This window comes from Hyla sarda, chromosome 7 (genome assembly GCF_029499605.1).
Source record: "Hyla sarda isolate aHylSar1 chromosome 7, aHylSar1.hap1, whole genome shotgun sequence".
NCBI lineage: Eukaryota > Metazoa > Chordata > Amphibia > Anura > Hylidae > Hyla > Hyla sarda.
The window spans coordinates 198,412,957-198,429,967 of record NC_079195.1 but is presented as its reverse complement, the minus strand read 5'-3'; the positions used below and the strand labels follow the sequence as shown (position 1 = coordinate 198,429,967).

The 17,011-nt window shown below is 43.7% G+C and overlaps 1 protein-coding gene across 9 annotated transcripts in view; it reads left to right on the top strand.

Moving 5' to 3' along the window:
* Window positions 1–17,011, top strand: part of KIAA0040 (KIAA0040 ortholog) — a 99,123-nt gene that overhangs the window by 30,517 nt on the left and 51,595 nt on the right. For 4 of the 9 annotated variants that reach the window (XM_056532104.1, XM_056532105.1, XM_056532106.1 and 1 more), the window contains exon 2: window positions 8,620–8,744. The exons of 2 other annotated variants lie outside the window; for them this stretch is intronic. The gene's annotated coding sequence lies outside the window, so the exon portion shown is untranslated. Of the gene's footprint in view, window positions 1–7,329; window positions 7,457–8,619; window positions 8,745–17,011 lie in introns of all 9 variants that reach the window. 3 more of the 9 variants (XR_008846586.1, XM_056532102.1, XM_056532103.1) reach the window with 2 other exon arrangements.

Genomic DNA, 17,011 nt, shown 5'->3' with positions numbered 1-17,011 from the left:
GCAATTTCTCCCGAGTACGGAAATACCCCATATGTGGCCCTAAACTGTTTCCTTTAAATACGACAGGGCTCTGAAGTGAGAGAGCGCATTTGAGGACTACATAGGGATTGCATAGGGGTGGACATAGGGGTATTCTACGCCAGTGATTCCCAAAGAGGGTGCCTCCAGCTGTTGCTAAACTACCAGCATGCCTATACAGTCAGTGGCTGTTCAGAAATGCTGGGAGTTGTTGTTTTGCAACAGCTGGAGGCTCAGTTTTGGAAACACTGCCGTATAATACGTTTTTCATTTTTATTGGGGGAGGGGGGGAGCAGTGTAAGGGGTTGTAGATGTTGTGTTTTACCCTTTATTATGTGTTAGTGTAGTGTTTTTTGGGTACCTTCGCACGGGCGGGTTACGGTGAGTCTCCCACTAGGAGTTTGCGCTGCGGTGAAAAATTTGCGAAAGCTCAAACTTCAAGCAGGAAACTTACTGTAAACCTGCCCGTGTGAATGTACCTGTACATTCACATGGGGGGGGGGGGGAACCTCCAGCTGTTGCAAAACTACAACTCCCAGCATGTACTGATCGCCAAAGGGCATGCTGGGAGATGTAGTTATACAACAGCTGGAGGTACGCAACTACAACTCCCAGCATGACAAGACAGCTGTTTGAGCATGCTGGGATTTGCAGTTTTGCAACACCTGGCTGGAGGGCTAGGGTTTAGAGACCACTGCACAGTGATCTCCAAACTGTGGCCCTCCAGATGATGCAAAACTACAAATCCCAGCATGCACAGACAGAAAGCTGCTGTGTGGGCATGCTAGGAGTTGTAGTTTTGAAAGATCTAGAGGGCTACAGTTTGCAGATCACTGTGCAGTGGTCTCTAAATTGTAGACCTCCAGCTGTTGCAAAACTACAACTCCCAGCATGCCCAAACAGCTGTCTGGGCATGCTGGTAGTTGTAGTTTTGCAACATCTGGAGGGCTATAGTTATACAGTCAGGGGGTGTGAATGGTGTAAACTGAGGGGTGTGTCTGCCTAATACACACCCCCTGACTGTATAATCCCACTCATCACCTGATTCATTATTAAAATTAAGTTCACACCCATCTGGCTGATTCCCTGAATTGTCAGATAAACTATAAACCCTCATATCCCGGAAAGGTGTATCAAGAAACGGTAAAAAGATGTTTGATCAGTACACTCCAAGCTATCCCCTTAAGGACGTAAATGGACGTAAATGGACGTCATGGTGCAGTGGTACTTAACGCACCTTGACGTTCATTTACGTCATGGACATGACCACGAGCACCGCTCGTCATGCGCGGCAGGTCCCGGCTGCTATCAGCCAGGTACCCGCCGGTAATGGCGGACATCCGCGATCGTGCGGACATCCGCCATTAACCCCTCAGATGCCATGCTCAATACAGATCACGGCACATGCCACAGTGCGGTACTTTAAATGGATGACTGGAACGCCCGCAGCGCTGCCGATCATCCATAATGGCGGACAGAGGTCCCCTCACCTGCATCCATCCGTCTCCAGGGGTCTTCTGCTCTGGTCTGAGATCGAGCAGACCAGAGCAGAAGACGACCGATAGCACTGATCAGTGCTATGCCCTATGCATAGAACAGAACAGTATTAGCAATCAAATGATTGCTATAAATAGTCCCCTATGGGGACTACTAAGGTGTAAAAAAAAAAATAAAAAAAATAAAAAAAAGTTAAAAAAAATTGAATAATCCCTTCCCCCAATGAAAATGTAAATCATCCCTTTTTTCCATTTTACCCCCAAAAAAGCGTAAAAAAATAATAATTAATAAGCATATTTGGTATTGCCGCATGTGTAAAAGTCTGAACTTTATTCCAAAAAAATGTATACAAAATTCATAAAAAGTAAAACCTAAGTCCCAGTGGTACCAATAAAAACTACAGATCACGGTGCAAAAAAATGAGTGCTCATACCGCCCTGTATACAGAAAAATGAGAACGTTATAGGTGGTCAAAATAGGGCATTTTCAAACATATGTATTTTGTTAAAATAGTTTGAGATTTTTTTAAAGCAGTACAGTTATAGAAAAGCATATATTATGGGTATCATTTTAATCGTATTGACCCACAGAATAAAGAAAATATGTCATTTTCACCGTAAAGTGTAAAGCGTGAAAACAAAACCTTCCAAAATTTGCTAAATTGCGGTTTTCTTTTCAATTTTTCCACATAAATAAGATTTTTCTGGTTGCACCATACATTTTATGGTAAAATAAGTGATGTTATTACAAGCTGCAATTGGTGACGCAAAAAAAAGCCCCATATGGGTCTGTGGATGGAAATATAAAAGAGTTATGATTTTTAGAAGGCGAGGAGGAAAAAACGAAAATGCAAAAATAAAATTGGCCTGGTCCTTAACCCCTTAAGGACCAGGCACGTATGAGTACGTCCCTGAGCCTTGGGTCTTAAGGACCAGGCACGTACTCATACGTCCTGGCGAATTTTGCATCCCGCCGCCCGCCGGGCGGGTTGCGAAACCGGACGCCTGCTGAAATAGTTCAGCAGGTGTCCGAGGCAAACGCCGTGGGGGGTCCTAGGACCCCCACATTTCTGCACATGCCACGGGTCGTCCGCGAAATCGTGCGGGCGATCTGCGGTGATTCCAGTCATTCGGGTCAGTGGTGACCTGATGACCCGGAACTAGATGGTGATCGGCGGTGTACGATACACCGCCAATCACCTGCCATTGCTGGTTGTCACCTCCCCAGCAACGCTACTTTTGGCCGGCGATCGTCTGACCAATAGTAGCGCGGCAGAGGAGGGGTTAACGGTCCCTTCCCGCTGCTGCACCCGCTCTCTGTGTTCAGTCAGCGGGTGCAGCAGTGAGGAGAAGACCGTGGATCCTCCCTCGGAGCTCGGGAGCCCCCTCACCAGCCTTAGAATAGGGACAGCGGATTGCAGGGAAAGGTAGGAGTTAAAAAAGTAAAAAAAGTTTTTAAAAAGTTTAAAAAAAGGGTCTGATCCCTGATTTATTAGGGTCTGATCCCTGACCCCGGGTCCTATTAGGGGTTCAGGGAGCTGCGTTCGACACACCTTTTTTGGGGGGGGCCGCAGCTTTTTTTTTTCTTTTCTATTACTGTTGTACACTTTTTTACATTTTCGGCAGCGGAGGCTTACGCTTTTTTAGCCTCCGACTCCGAATCTGCCAGTGAGGACGAGGAAGATCCTACATTTTTGTGTTCTTTCTCGTCCTCCTCATCATCTAGTAGTGATGATGAGTCCCCTGTACGGCGACGGAGACGCCACCAGGCGAGGCCACGCACCCCCGTTGAGAGTGACCCAGTGGCCGACATGCCCCCCGTGCAAAATTTGCTCTCAAGAAGTCAAATATGACTCCTTCTCTTCTGAGCATTGTAGTTCGCCCGTAGTGCACTTCAGGTCAACTTATGGGGTACCTCCATACTCAGAAGAGATGGGGTTACTAATTTTGGGGGGGATTTTTTGCTATTAACCCTAGCAAAAATTTGAAATTTTGGGGGAAACACACATTTTAGTGAAAAAAAAAACATATGCAAAAGTCGAGAAACACCTGTGGGGTATTAAGGCTCACTTAATTCCTTGTTACGTTCCTCAAGGGGTCTAGTTTCCAAAATGGTATGCCATGTGTTTTTTTTTTGCTGTTCTGGCACAATAGGGGCTTCCTAAATGCAACATGCCCCCCAAAAACTATTTCAGAAAAACGTACTCTCCAAAATCCCCTTGTCGCTCCTTCGCTTCTGAGCCCCCTACTGCACCCGCCGAACAATTTACATAGACACATGAGGTATGTGCTTACTTGCGAGTAATTGGGCTACAAAAACAAGTATACATTTTCTCCTTTTACCCCTTGTAAAAATTCAAAAATTGGGTCTACAAGAACATGCAAGTGTAAAAAATGAAGATTGTGAATTTTCTCCTTCACTTTACTGCTATTCCTGACTGAATGTCATTTTGAATACTTTGGGGGGTACAGTTTTTATAATGGGGTCATTTGTGGGGTATTTCTAATATGAAGACCTTTCAAATCCCCTTCAAACCTGAACTGGTCCCCAAATATAGAGAGTTTGAAAATTTTGAGAAAAATTGGAAAATTGCTGCTGAACTTTGAAGCCCTCTGGTGTCTTCCAAAAGTAAAAACTCATCAATTTTATGATGCAAACATAAAGTAGACATATTGTATATGTGAACCCAAAAAAAAATGATTTGTAATATCCATTTTCCTTACAAGCAGAGAGCTTCAAAGTTAGAAAAATGCTAAATTTTAAAATTTTTCATCAAATTTGGGGATTTTTCACCAAGAAAGGATGCAAGTTACCATAAAAATTTACTACTATGTTAAAGTAGAATATGTCACGAAAAAACAGTCTCGGAATCAGAATGATAACTAAAAGCATTCCAGAGTTATTAATGTTTAAAGTGACAGTGGTCAGATGTGCTCTGGTCCTTAAGGCCAAAATGGGCTTGGTCCTTAAGGGGTTAAGGCCAAAATGGGCCTGGTCCTTAAAGAGTTGATTTAGAATAAAGATGTCTTGCAAACCAAGTGTTAAAGTAAACTTACAAAATTAGCAAAACATGGCTGCCTTCTTCCAAAAACAGTGCCACACCTGTCCACAAAATATTTGTTGTATTGCAGCTTCGCCACTTTCATTTTAAAGGAGCTGAACTGCAATACTAGACAAAACCCATGGACAGGAGTGGCACTGTTTTTGGAAAAAAAAAACTGCAGCCATGTTTTTTTTTTGTTAAACATGATCATAGATGATGACTAGAAAGTATTCAAAAAAAATAAATAAAACTTGCTGCGAGTCTGAGTCTGGCGCGACAATGATTATTTGGAGAGGATATCACTCTACATAACAGGTTCTATGCCAGTGTTTCTCATCAGGGTGCCCACCTTAGTTGTATTACTGTAGCTCAGTGGTCTCCAAATTGTGGACTCCCAGCTGTTGCAAAACTACAACTCCCAGCATGCCCGGACAGCCGTTGGCTGTCCGGGAATGCTGGGAGTTGTAGTTTTGCAACAGCTGGAGGCCCCCATTATTCTATACTATAATAACCCTTGTAGTTTGTCATCCAAAAGGGTCATATGAGGAAATCCTCCGAACCCTCCTGACTAGGGTGTGAAATTGAACATGATCATCCATATGAGTATTCAACCGAATGAGTAATAGGCTTCCCAATTTCCTTTGGTGTCTGGTATATTCTCAGTAGTCTCAGCTACACAGGGCCATGTGCGAAAACAGATGTTTGATGACTAAAAAAAAAATAGGGATACAAATCGGAGTCACGAACATCTGCCGCTTGGCCGCGGTGCTGAAATTTTGGAAAACCTCCGCACGTCTGTCACCTAAGTCACAACGCGTTGGTTTTTACAGCACTGGTGGATTTACTGCAGGTTGATTCTCTATAAAACAACCTGTACATTGGCATTTGCGGCTTCAGAATTGTCCGACTAGTAAGTGCATTTCAGTTTTCATGAAGGTCACCTGGTTTTCGGGGGCGCTGTCCGCCGCATAGATCGAGGTAATTGTTGTAATTCCATCAATATGAGAAGCAAGCAGCGTTAAATTGGTATTTCTGCACTGAATACAAAGGGAAGTACAGATTGCTTTACTTCTGACTTATTCAACCTGGGGAAGATAAAGGGGGCTTCCAGGATTAGAATACTGATAGGCAAATATTAGCTGACTTAAAGGTGTACTCCACCCCTAGACATGTTATCCCTATCCAAAGGATAGGGGATAACATGTCTGATCGCGGGGGTCAGGCTAATGGGGACCCCCGCGATCTTTGCCGCGGCACCTCAATCACCCTGTGCACGGAGCGATCATCCGTGCAGGATGACTGGCGATCACAGCCACCACGCCCCCTCCATTCATGTCTGGGACTACATGAGATTGCGCTGCTGACTATGGAACAGGCGGGGGCTCAGAAGCCCTTGTGGATCACATTCTTTTAGGAGCCTCTATCGCAGATTCTGGCATCAATCTCAAACAAAATAGCACAGCATGCAGCACTATTTTACCAGCTAAAATGCCAACACCATGAGGATGCCCAACGTACCCTATTATTGTCAATAGGATCTGTTGGCGCCAGGTTTTTCAGTCACAAAACAAATTGTGCACCATCATTATTTTCATAGGAGCAGAAATGCTAAAATTGGTACTCCGCCGCTAGACTTGTTCCTTTGGATAGGGGATAACATGCCTGACCGGGGGGGTGGTGGGTCCGGCTGCTGGAGACCCCCACGATCTTCCCCGCGGCACTCCTGTCATCTGGTGTACAGAGCAAACTCTACTCTGTGCTGGATGACTGGCAATCACAGCCGCCACACCCCCTCCATTCATGTCTACGGTAGGAGGCATGACGGCTGTGTACTGTCTTTTGCAAAAACTTTTTATATAATGTACATAATAACATTCTATGTATATTTATGTACATTGGTCAAAAAATGTGTATATTTTTGAGTGACAACATTTTCCATACTTCTTACCCCATGAGGTCCTTCCCAGAGTCTTGTCCTTGCAGAAATTGCCTGTGTGTTTCGGCTGGGACAAAATACAGACAGTGGACAAGCAGGGCTCTGTGCAGGCTCTTGGTTGGTCAATAAGCCTGCTGTGTGAGCCGGGGGCATGCATAACACAGAGCCTTGCTTGTCCGCCCACACTTTCTGTACTTTGTCCCAGCTGAGACACACAGGCAACATCTGCAGGGACAAGACAGCATTTTGTTCACCTCAAAGATATATATATATATATATATATATATATATATATTTTTTTTTTTTAACCAATGTATATTACACTATATATATATATATATATATATATATATATATATATATATATAAAGCAAAAATAAACAGTGGCACACCAAATGAAAAAAAGAAAGGTGATTTATTTCAAAAAAACGTGTTAGGCAACGTTTCAGCTGGCTCACCCAGCCATTTTCAAGCCATTTTGGCTTGAAAATGGCTGGGTGAGCCAGCTGAAACATTGCCTAACACGTTTTTTTTTAAATAAATCACCTTTCTTTTTTTCATTTGGTGTGCCACTGTTTATTTTTGCTTTGTGTCTTGGAGGGGTCCCTAACCTGGACCTGACACAGTAGGCACCCGTGCACCTTTTTTCCTCTGGAGTGCTGCTTTCCTGTTCCTTATATACACTGTACATATATAATGTTATTACCCACATTATATTAAACGCTTTTCAAAATGATAATGCCCATTTAATGTTTATGTGGACAAGACACTACAGACTTTGTGGCTTTTATTTATATACTAAAGGCTAGACTCACATCTCCACTGTTATTTCCAGTTTACTGTTTTGACATAGAAAAAGAAAACTGAAAGTAACTTCAATGCTTGATGCTTTACATGCCAGACTACACCAATGGTGCCCAAAGGACCCCACTGACTTTGACACCATGATGGAAACCTGACAGGTAATATTAAACATTTTATTAGACAGAATAGCACTGCATGCAGCGCTATTTTGTCCAGTAGTTTCAGTGGACTCTGTGATAGAGTCTGCGACACAGACATGAACCCAGCCAGATTTATTTTTAAGGAGACCTTACAGCTTTACAGACATGTCTGTTTAGTAACTATTTGTATTCATTATAAAATAGCAAATCTGGAAAAGACAATTGAGCACTGCCATTCCACTTGTATGCCCCCAGTCCCCCACATGTGTGTTCGGATCATTCACACTCTGTTCCATGACCCCTGAAGAAGCAATTTTTTTATGGTGAAACATATTGGGGGAGCATTGTTTTGGATGAAAGAAACTGTTTTTTTTTTTTATAATACTGGAACAGTTGTTTAATAACAAAAGTGGTTTGGGATCCAGATACAAACACAACATTTAATATTAAGTGCTTATAGTTCACCAATAACATGTATAGTGGCAATGATACAGTTTTGAAACCAGTTTTGTCCTGTTGTTATACCCACAGTATAACACTTGATATGAAGGGCTGGGTCTTTATAGGGGCCATATGGCCCTTTTTGTAAAGTGTTGATTTCCAGTAGTACATTTCCCCTACCAAGTGCATCCGTTCCTGATGTATATGTTGTTATTATATTCCTACACAGTCTACACACTCATTCAGTTTTTTAATATTATCATTATGTTAAATAAACCTATTTAGAAACATCTTTTCCTCATGCCTTGTTAGATAGATAGAAAGATAGATAGATATGACGTAGGTAGATAGATAGATATGACGTAGGTAGATCGATATGACGTAGGTAGATCGATATGACGTAGGTAGATAGACAGACAGATAGATAGATATGAAGAAGGTAGGTAAATAGAGAGATAGATATGAGATAGATAGATATTAGATAGATAGATAGATATGAGATAGATAGATAGATAGATATGAGATATCTATGTGATGTCCCAGTACAGTATATAGTCCCGTACAGTACTTAGGCCCTGTCAGGTTGAGTCCCTCTGTGTCCAAGGGGCCCTCCTGCAGTGTCTCCCTCATAGTCATATATATAATGTATCGTGTTATGTGTGTTATGCCTTAAGGACCTTTAAGGTTACCGTTGAGTTAGTCACATGATAATGTGTTCACATGATGTGTTTGTTACCCAGAGAGCACCAGCTAACCAGGTGACCTGCAGCTTGACCTCTTCCACCACACTCCTGCTGACCAGACGTCTCAGAGCTAGTGCCCAGCATACCTGGAGGCCTCAAGCCTAACCTACAGCCATACGCCAGTAAGTCAAGTCATCTATTTCTGCTGTCGCTACCTACAGTCAAGTCAAGTCTATTATAGTCAGTGTGGCTGTCCTAAAGTCTGTGAAAGTCACTACGAGTCCCAGCAAGCTGTGAGGTCCTTCTTTGTTACTGGCAACCTCTCTGGGATCCTGGCCTAGCTGTAAAGACTATAACAACTGTCTGACCACAGTAAAGCTACCGTTAACCCTAACCTGGTCTTGGACTATTATTGCCATGCCTAACCTTGGGATAGCGGTGCTTCCATTCGGGTAGTTACCGGGAAAACCACACCCTGGTGTCACGAACATTTAAGGGTTAATAACACCTTTCCCCTGGGCTACAACATCTGCCACATACACCTCACCATCGCACCCCATCGACACCTTGTGGCTTCGCCACATCTAGATAGATTGATAGATAGATATGAGATAGATAGATATTAGATAGATAGATAGATATGAGATAGATAGATATTAGATAGATAGATAGATAGATATTAGATAGATAGACAGATAAGGCCGCCATTGATTAGATATTGAGTAGTGTCACCAATATTACACCAGCTCCGGCTGTAAAGCCTCAGTCTATCAGGGGACCTGTCATGAAAGCTTTCCAAGCAGGACACGAGGATTATCTTTTTAAATTGGAATTGTTCCTATATTCAGGCACCTGTCAGATAAATTGATATATATGAATATAATAAATTGCACAACATTGAGTACATGTCTGAATATATTGCACAACTATGTAATACGAGTCCCTTTGACTACTACTGTACAGGGTTATATGAGGAATCAGAATTTTCAGCTTTTGACCCCATTTCTTCTTCCTGTAGATGGGCATTACAGCACACACCTGGCATGAAAGTAGAAATGGCAACGGGGGAGACTCTGTTTAATTCGGCTGTATTAATGTGATTACTCATTGCCCAATTTTGTGATCTCCTCCACACATTCCTCTGCTCGGTGTTACATGGAATGGGCTCGTAAACTTCTCAAAGCACATACATCTCCCTCCTGCTGAGCCGAGCCGCCTGCTCTACACTCTGATAGCTCTGCCAATTCCTAATTCCTGCAATAACAATGACTATTTCTTCATCAGCCACACACATAAAATGCCAGCGCACCTCCATTCTGCCCTGCAGTATGACTTCTTCCACTATAAATTCCCAATCACGGATCCATGCCAATAACAATGCCAACCTGCCCCATAGCACAGTGTGTCATCCCTATGTAATCTTCGCACAGCTCTTCCAGTCTATTAGATTTTTTACCTCTTTCCAAATTCACGACGTGTACTTCGTTCTTGGAGTGTGAGAATAAGAATTTATCAGAAACATATTACACTGTATGTCATGTCTATGTGCCAAAGTAAATGAAATAGAAAGAATGCTACTACGGCACTGCGATTACATAGATGAAGAGCCGGGCCACAGACTAGAGTGGTATTTGCAAATTATTCACGGTGGTGCGCTGGTGTTATAGACAGTCTGATTAACAATCATATGAAGAAAGGATAAACCAGCCACTCACCGTGTTCGTCTTCTTGCTTTATTGCATGAAAAAATACTCACATACCTAGGGAGAGGGAAGGTGCGGGGGTTACAAAAGAAAACAAGCTCCGTTTCGCACCTCACAAAGTGCTTTTTCCAACCGGAAAAAGGACTTTGTGAAGTGCGAAACGGAGCTTGGTGACGAACATGGCGAGTGGCTGTTTTTTCCTTTCTTCATATGATTGTCTATGTGCCAAAGGCTGAACTATACACCAGCCCCACCCCTTTACACTTATGCCCACCTAAAGGATAGGGGATAAGATGTCTGATCGCTGGGGCCCCCGCCGCTGGGGACCCCCACGATCATGGCCGCGGCACCCCAGACATCCGGAGCATGGAGCGAACTTCGTTCCATGCCAGATGACTAGCGATGCAGGGTGGAGGCTCGTGACGTCACGCCCTGCCCGTGACATCATGGCCATGCCCCCTCAATGGAAGTCTATCGGAGTGATTTTTTTTTTCTCCAATAAATTCCTGTAAAACAACTGATACCTAATAGAAACGACTTATCCTATTCAAAGTCAATGGGACCTGGCGGGACCAAGTGGTGTCCATTTTTGTTGTGACCCGTTCGGCGCAAAAATAAAAACTAAAAAAAAACGGACCCTGAATGGATCAGAGCACAATGCTGATGTAAACTCAACCTCATCTGAATAAAAGAAGTCACGATTTATGGATACGAGTGCTGTGGTTTACTGAACCTATGATTGAGTGGTTGCCTATTCCTACCACAAGAACACCACAACTCGCTTGTTGACTGATTGTCCTTCCTTGGAAAACTTTTGGAAGGCATTCACCATTCTACTCCGTTAAATGAAGCTTCGTTGGCTAGTTTGTCGGAAAACAGGAGTTTAGCAGAGAAAAAAAAATAATGCATGTTCAATTTTTTTTCTCCGCTTAAGGGTGCGTTCATACTACGGAAATCTCGCTAAATCTTTGCTCACAGAATTCAGCGAGCGGAGATTCACATCTGACAACCGCCAACGAAATTCTTCAGCAGCTATGCAGAGCTCACAGAATTGTCTGCAGCTGAAATTCCGCAGTGTGAACGGGTCTCACGAAAGACCCATTCACACTAATGTTAAAGTACACTGCGGGAATTCCGTAGTATAAACGGACCCTAAAGGTGATTTTAGTACTTAGTACTTTAGTATTGCCAGACAGTAATGGACATGTTTAGGAAGATTGTACTTGCCTTGGGGCTAAATGGCTATGTTGTGAGTCCACCATTATGCTGATGATCTCTAATTTTATGAAAATGGCCTGTTGGAGTTCCTCCCTCAAACTACAAGTCCCTTGTTTATAAGTGTGAGGTCACTTTTCTCCCTCCCACACATCAACCACCCCACAAATTGAAGCACACCTGGGACAATTCTCTGCAGCCCTGTGGAGAATGATCTCCCCTCCCACCCAGTGGTTGCTCTACCCATTAAAGCAGGCAGGCTCCCGTTGAAAACCTGACTAGTGATTTAATGTCTTGGTCCGCACTGCAACCTGGAAAAATCTGAGATGACACTCATTTTGTATACTGTTAAAAATAAACATCAGGGCAAATATTAAATAAGAATTGCGAGACCACCTATCACACACAGGTACAGACACTATATTATGAACTACACTAACTTTACAGCCCCTGTAGCATAGTCAAATAAAAAAACAAAAATCCTGAAATATCCTTTTAACTCAAAATACGGGATCCCGGATGAACCCTTATTCAAGTAAATGGGATCCTTCGACTGGCCCAGCATGCTGGAAGGTGTAGTTTTGCAACAGCTGGAGGTACGCTGTTTGAAAAACACTATAGTAAGTATGTACATAATTCATAACTTCTCACTTACTAATATGCATGCTCTTTTACACTTAGGGCGTAATTTCCCTTTAAGTTCCGAACCATTGATTGCCTGTGTAGTTTTCTTTATTTCACACAGTGTCATCTTTATATGTCTTTGACTATAATCTTGACTAAACATGACTAAACCTAATGGCAGCTATTTACTCAGAATAATGTAATTGTATTCCTTACATGTGTATAAAGGAAAATACAAGATGTATCGTAAGGAGTCACGTAATGAGTCAGACTTGAACACCATCGAGGACCTCTTATGGCATGTTTTGGCACTTAGTATCTTTTTTTTTTTTTTTGTATTATACAATAGGCAGTGTTTGCGCTGTGAAAAACTTCATCACCCACATGTTACACAAATTAAAAGATTGGGGTGCAAACTTACAGTACCGTATATCACACATGCATACAATCTCAAGGGCAGACTTGGCATGTTCTATTCCTGGAATTTTTTAACACCCAAAAAAAAATGTACCTTTTAGATAGTGATGAGCGGCATTGCCCATATTTGAATTTGCGATATTTCGCAAATATATAGATGTATATTCGTCCTATATTCGCGAATTTCGCATGTTCGTTATATTCACATAATCCCGTATTTGAGGAAGAAAACAGTGAGGGGGTGGGCAACTTTACTATTGGTTGCTAGGGATGTTGTTGATAACCTCTGACAAGTGTATTTGCATCATTCTAATTGGCCCAAAAGTGAAAAGAAGGAACATGCGAATATTCACATATGCGGGAAAAAAAGCAAATATTCGTAATTTCGAATATATAGCGAATATATTCGCAATATTCGTGAATTTGCGATATTCGCAATAAAAATTCGAAATGCGAATATTCGTGCCCAACACTACTTTTAGATACAGTATAATAACTATGAAAGAAAGAGATGAAAAGAAAAAAATTATACAACCACCAATGTACAGTGGGTGAAATAAGTATTGAACACGTCACCATTTTTCTCACTAAATTCTGTTTCTTTGAGACATTACCTGATAATTCCAGGTCTTTTGAAGCTCTCACAAGTGTCCTTGGCTCTTGGACAACTCTTCTGATTACTCTCCTCTCTCTTCTGTCAGAACTCTTGTGAGAAGAAGTTTATGGTGAATTTATTGTCTTTCCCCTTTCGTATAATAGCCCCAACTGTGCTCACCAGAACATTCAGAAGCTTAGAAATACGCCTGTAACCAACGCCATTGTTATGTTTTACAACAATTAGATTGCGAAGGTCTTGAGACAGCTCTTTCCTTATCCCCATCATAAGGTGTGTCTTGTGTGACACTTTGGCAATGAGACCTTTTTGTAGCCATTAGTTGGGTCCGAACCAGTTGATATTAATTTGCACTGTAGGGCTCTGTACACTGAGGACAAGCAGGGCTCTGTACACTGAGGAAAAGCAGGGCTCTGTACACTGAGGACAAGCAGGGCTCTGTACACTGAGGACAAGCAGGGATATGTACACTGAGGACAAGCAGTGCTCTGTGCACTGAGGACAAGCAGGGCTCTGTGCACTGAGGACCAGCAGGGCTCTGTGCACTGAGGACAAGCAGGGCTCTGTGCACTGAGGACCAGCAGGGCTCTGTGCACTGAGGACAAGCAGGGCTCTGTACACTGATGACAAGCAGGGCTCTGTGCACTGAGGACAAGCAGGGCTCTGTGCACTGAGGACAAGCAGGGCCCTGTACACTGAGGACAAGCAGAGCTCTGTACACTGAGGACAAGCGGGGCTCTGTACACTGAGGACAAGCGGGGCTCTGTACACTGAGGACAAGCGGGGCTCTGTACACTGAGGACAAGCGGGGGCTCTGTACACTGAGGACAAGCGGGGCTCTGTACACTGAGGACAAGCAGGGGCTCTGTACACTGAGGACAAGCGGGGGCTCTGTACACTGAGGACAAGCGGGGGCTCTGTACACTGAGGACAAGCGGGGATTTGTACACTGAGGACAAGCAGGGCTTCGTACACTGAGGACAAGCAGGGCTCTGTGCACTGAGGACACGCAGGGCTCTGTACACTGAGACCCTATGACACTTCCTGGCTCATCAGGATGATTGATAAGCTAGGAGCCTGCACAGATCCCTGCTTGTCCTGCCCTCACTTCCTGTAGTTTGACTCCTCATGGAGACACATAGGCAATAGCTGCAGGAACAGCATTTTTTCACCCAAATATATACACATGTTCTAATCAATGTATATTAACCTCTTCAGGACACAGGGCGTATGGATACGCCCTGCATTCTGAGTCCTTAAGGACCAAGGGCGTATCCATATGCCCGTGGGAAATCCGGTCTGCTGACCGGAGCCGGACCCCCCCCCCCCCCCATGTCGGCGATCGGAGAAAATCACATGTCAATTCAGACATGCGATTTTTTTCCAGTTCCGGGTCTCTGGTGACCCGATCACCCGGAAAATAGAGCTGATCGGAGCTGTCAGCAACAGCCCCGATCAGCCTAAAGGATAGGAGTGAGGTCGCAAAGCTGCGATCTCCTCCTATCCCCTGCCATTACTCAGAACGGAGTTCTGACCAATGGCAGCGCAGGACTGTCTGGGCATGCTGGGAGTTGTAGTTTTGCAACATCTGGAGGGTCACAGTTTGGAGACCGCTGTTACAGTGGTGCCCAAACAGTAGCCCTCCAGATGTTGCCAAACTACAACTCTCAGGATGCCTCGACTGCCCAGGCATGCTGGGAGTTGTAGTTCTGTAACATCTGTCCCTTCAGATTTAGCAATTTTCATGAAATTTTTGAAAATTGCTGCTCTACTTTGAAGCCCTCAATTTTTTTCAAAAAGCTAAAGTATGTCCATTTTATGATGCCAACATAAAGTGGACATATTGTATTTGTAAAGAAAAATTAAATTTTTTTGGAATATCCATTTTCCTTACAATTAGAGAGCTTCAAAATTAGAAAAATGCTAAATTTTCAAAATTTTCATAAAATTTGGGGATTTTTCACCAAAAAAGGATGCAATTAACGCCGAAAATTTAGAAGTAGAATATGTCACGAAAAAACAATCTCAGAATCAGAATATTCGGTAAAAGCGTTTTCGCGTTATTAATTCGTAAAGTGACGGTGGTCATAATTTCGAAAAAGGGCTCAGTCCTTAAGGTGAAAAAGGGCTGCGTCCTTAAGGGGTTAAAACCATACATACAAGGGTATTATCTACTGTAAGGATTCCTCCCTGGGGATAGCTCTTGGATTGTCCTGGACACCGCCATGGGACACGTTTCCACTCAATAACCGGCAGACAACAATTCTTAATGCAAGTCTGGCACCTTGCCAGCTTTATTTAGACAGGTCGCAGGAAAAAATAAACATAAAGCAGGAACAAAATAAAATCCTAGACCTTCTGGTCACTAACTACACAGATCAGCATGCCCTGACTAATAACTGGTGAGCTACCCTCAGCCAGTTAAACATATGCCTCCTGCAACCTTCTACTCACAGTTCACACCACTCTTTGGGCCACTTACAGCTCGGGCTGTGTGTTCCTCAGCAGGACCCGTGTCTCACCCCTACAGCCAGCTTGTTGTTTCCTAGGGAGAGAAAAGACTACACTGTTTATTTTCCTTATATGCACACCTCCCTTCTCTGCTGCCTCATTAACTAGGCCACAGGTGGAGGTTTCTCCAGGGTGAGCCAAGAAAACACACCCTTTCCTTGCCACAGTATCACACTACATTATATAAAAAGTTTTTGTTAAAAACAGGTACACCTTAAAGGGGTATTCCAGGAATTTTTATTTTATTTGACTATGCAACAGGGGCTGTAAAGTTAGTGTAGTCCATAATATAGTGTCTGTACCTGTGTGTGATGGTTTTCTCACAATTCTTCTGTGATTTTCACTCCAATATAATTTTTTATCAGCATACAAAATTACTGTTGTCTCAGATTTTTCCCAGGTTGCAATGCGGCCGAGACCTGACTCACTAGTCAGCTGATGACAGGGAGCCTGTCTGCTTCAATGGGTGGAGGGATCAATCTGCAACTAATGCAACAGCTGTAGGCACCCTGATTGAAAACCACAGGTCTTTTCATAGATGCAGCTCATTTATGTTTTAATGGGTGGGGTAGCTGATGTGTGGAAGAGAGGAAAATGGAATTGTGGAATTTGTAGTCAAAAAAAGAAAAGTCAAACAGGAAATACCAGTTAACAAAAGGCTAGCCACAGTGTTATAGTAATCTCACAACATAGCCATTTAGCCCCAAGACAAGTGCAGATCCTTCCTCAGAATGTCCAATACTGTCTTTAAAGGGGTACTCCCACCCTAGACATCTTATCCCCTATCCAAAGGATAGGGGATAAGATGTCTGATCTCGGGGGTCCCGCCGCTTGGCCCCCTCCCGTGACGGCCCCCTCCCATAGACTTGCATTGAGGAGACGGGCGTGACGTCACACGGGGGCGGAGTCCTGACGTTACAGACTTTCGTTCCCGTAGTCGCGGCTCAGACCCTCCAGCGCTTCCGCACAAAAAACAGGTGGGTGCCGCATGCAATACTGCGGGGGTCCCCAGCGGCGGGACCCCCGAGATCAGACATCTTATCCCCTATCCTTTGGATAGGGGATAAGATGTCTAGGGTGGGAGTACCCCTTTAACCCCTTAAGGACGCAGGACGTAAATGTACGTCCTGGTGAGGTGGTACTTAACGCACCAGGACGCACATTTACGTCCTGTGCATAACCGCGGGCATCGGAGCGATGCCCGTGTCATGCACGGCTGATCCCGACTGCTGATCGCAGCCAGGGACCCGCCGGCAATGGCCGACGCCCGCGATCTCGCGGGCGTCCGCCATTAACCCCTCAGGTGCCGGGATCAATACAGATCCCGGCATCTGCGGCAGTGCGCGATTTGAATGAATGATCGGAT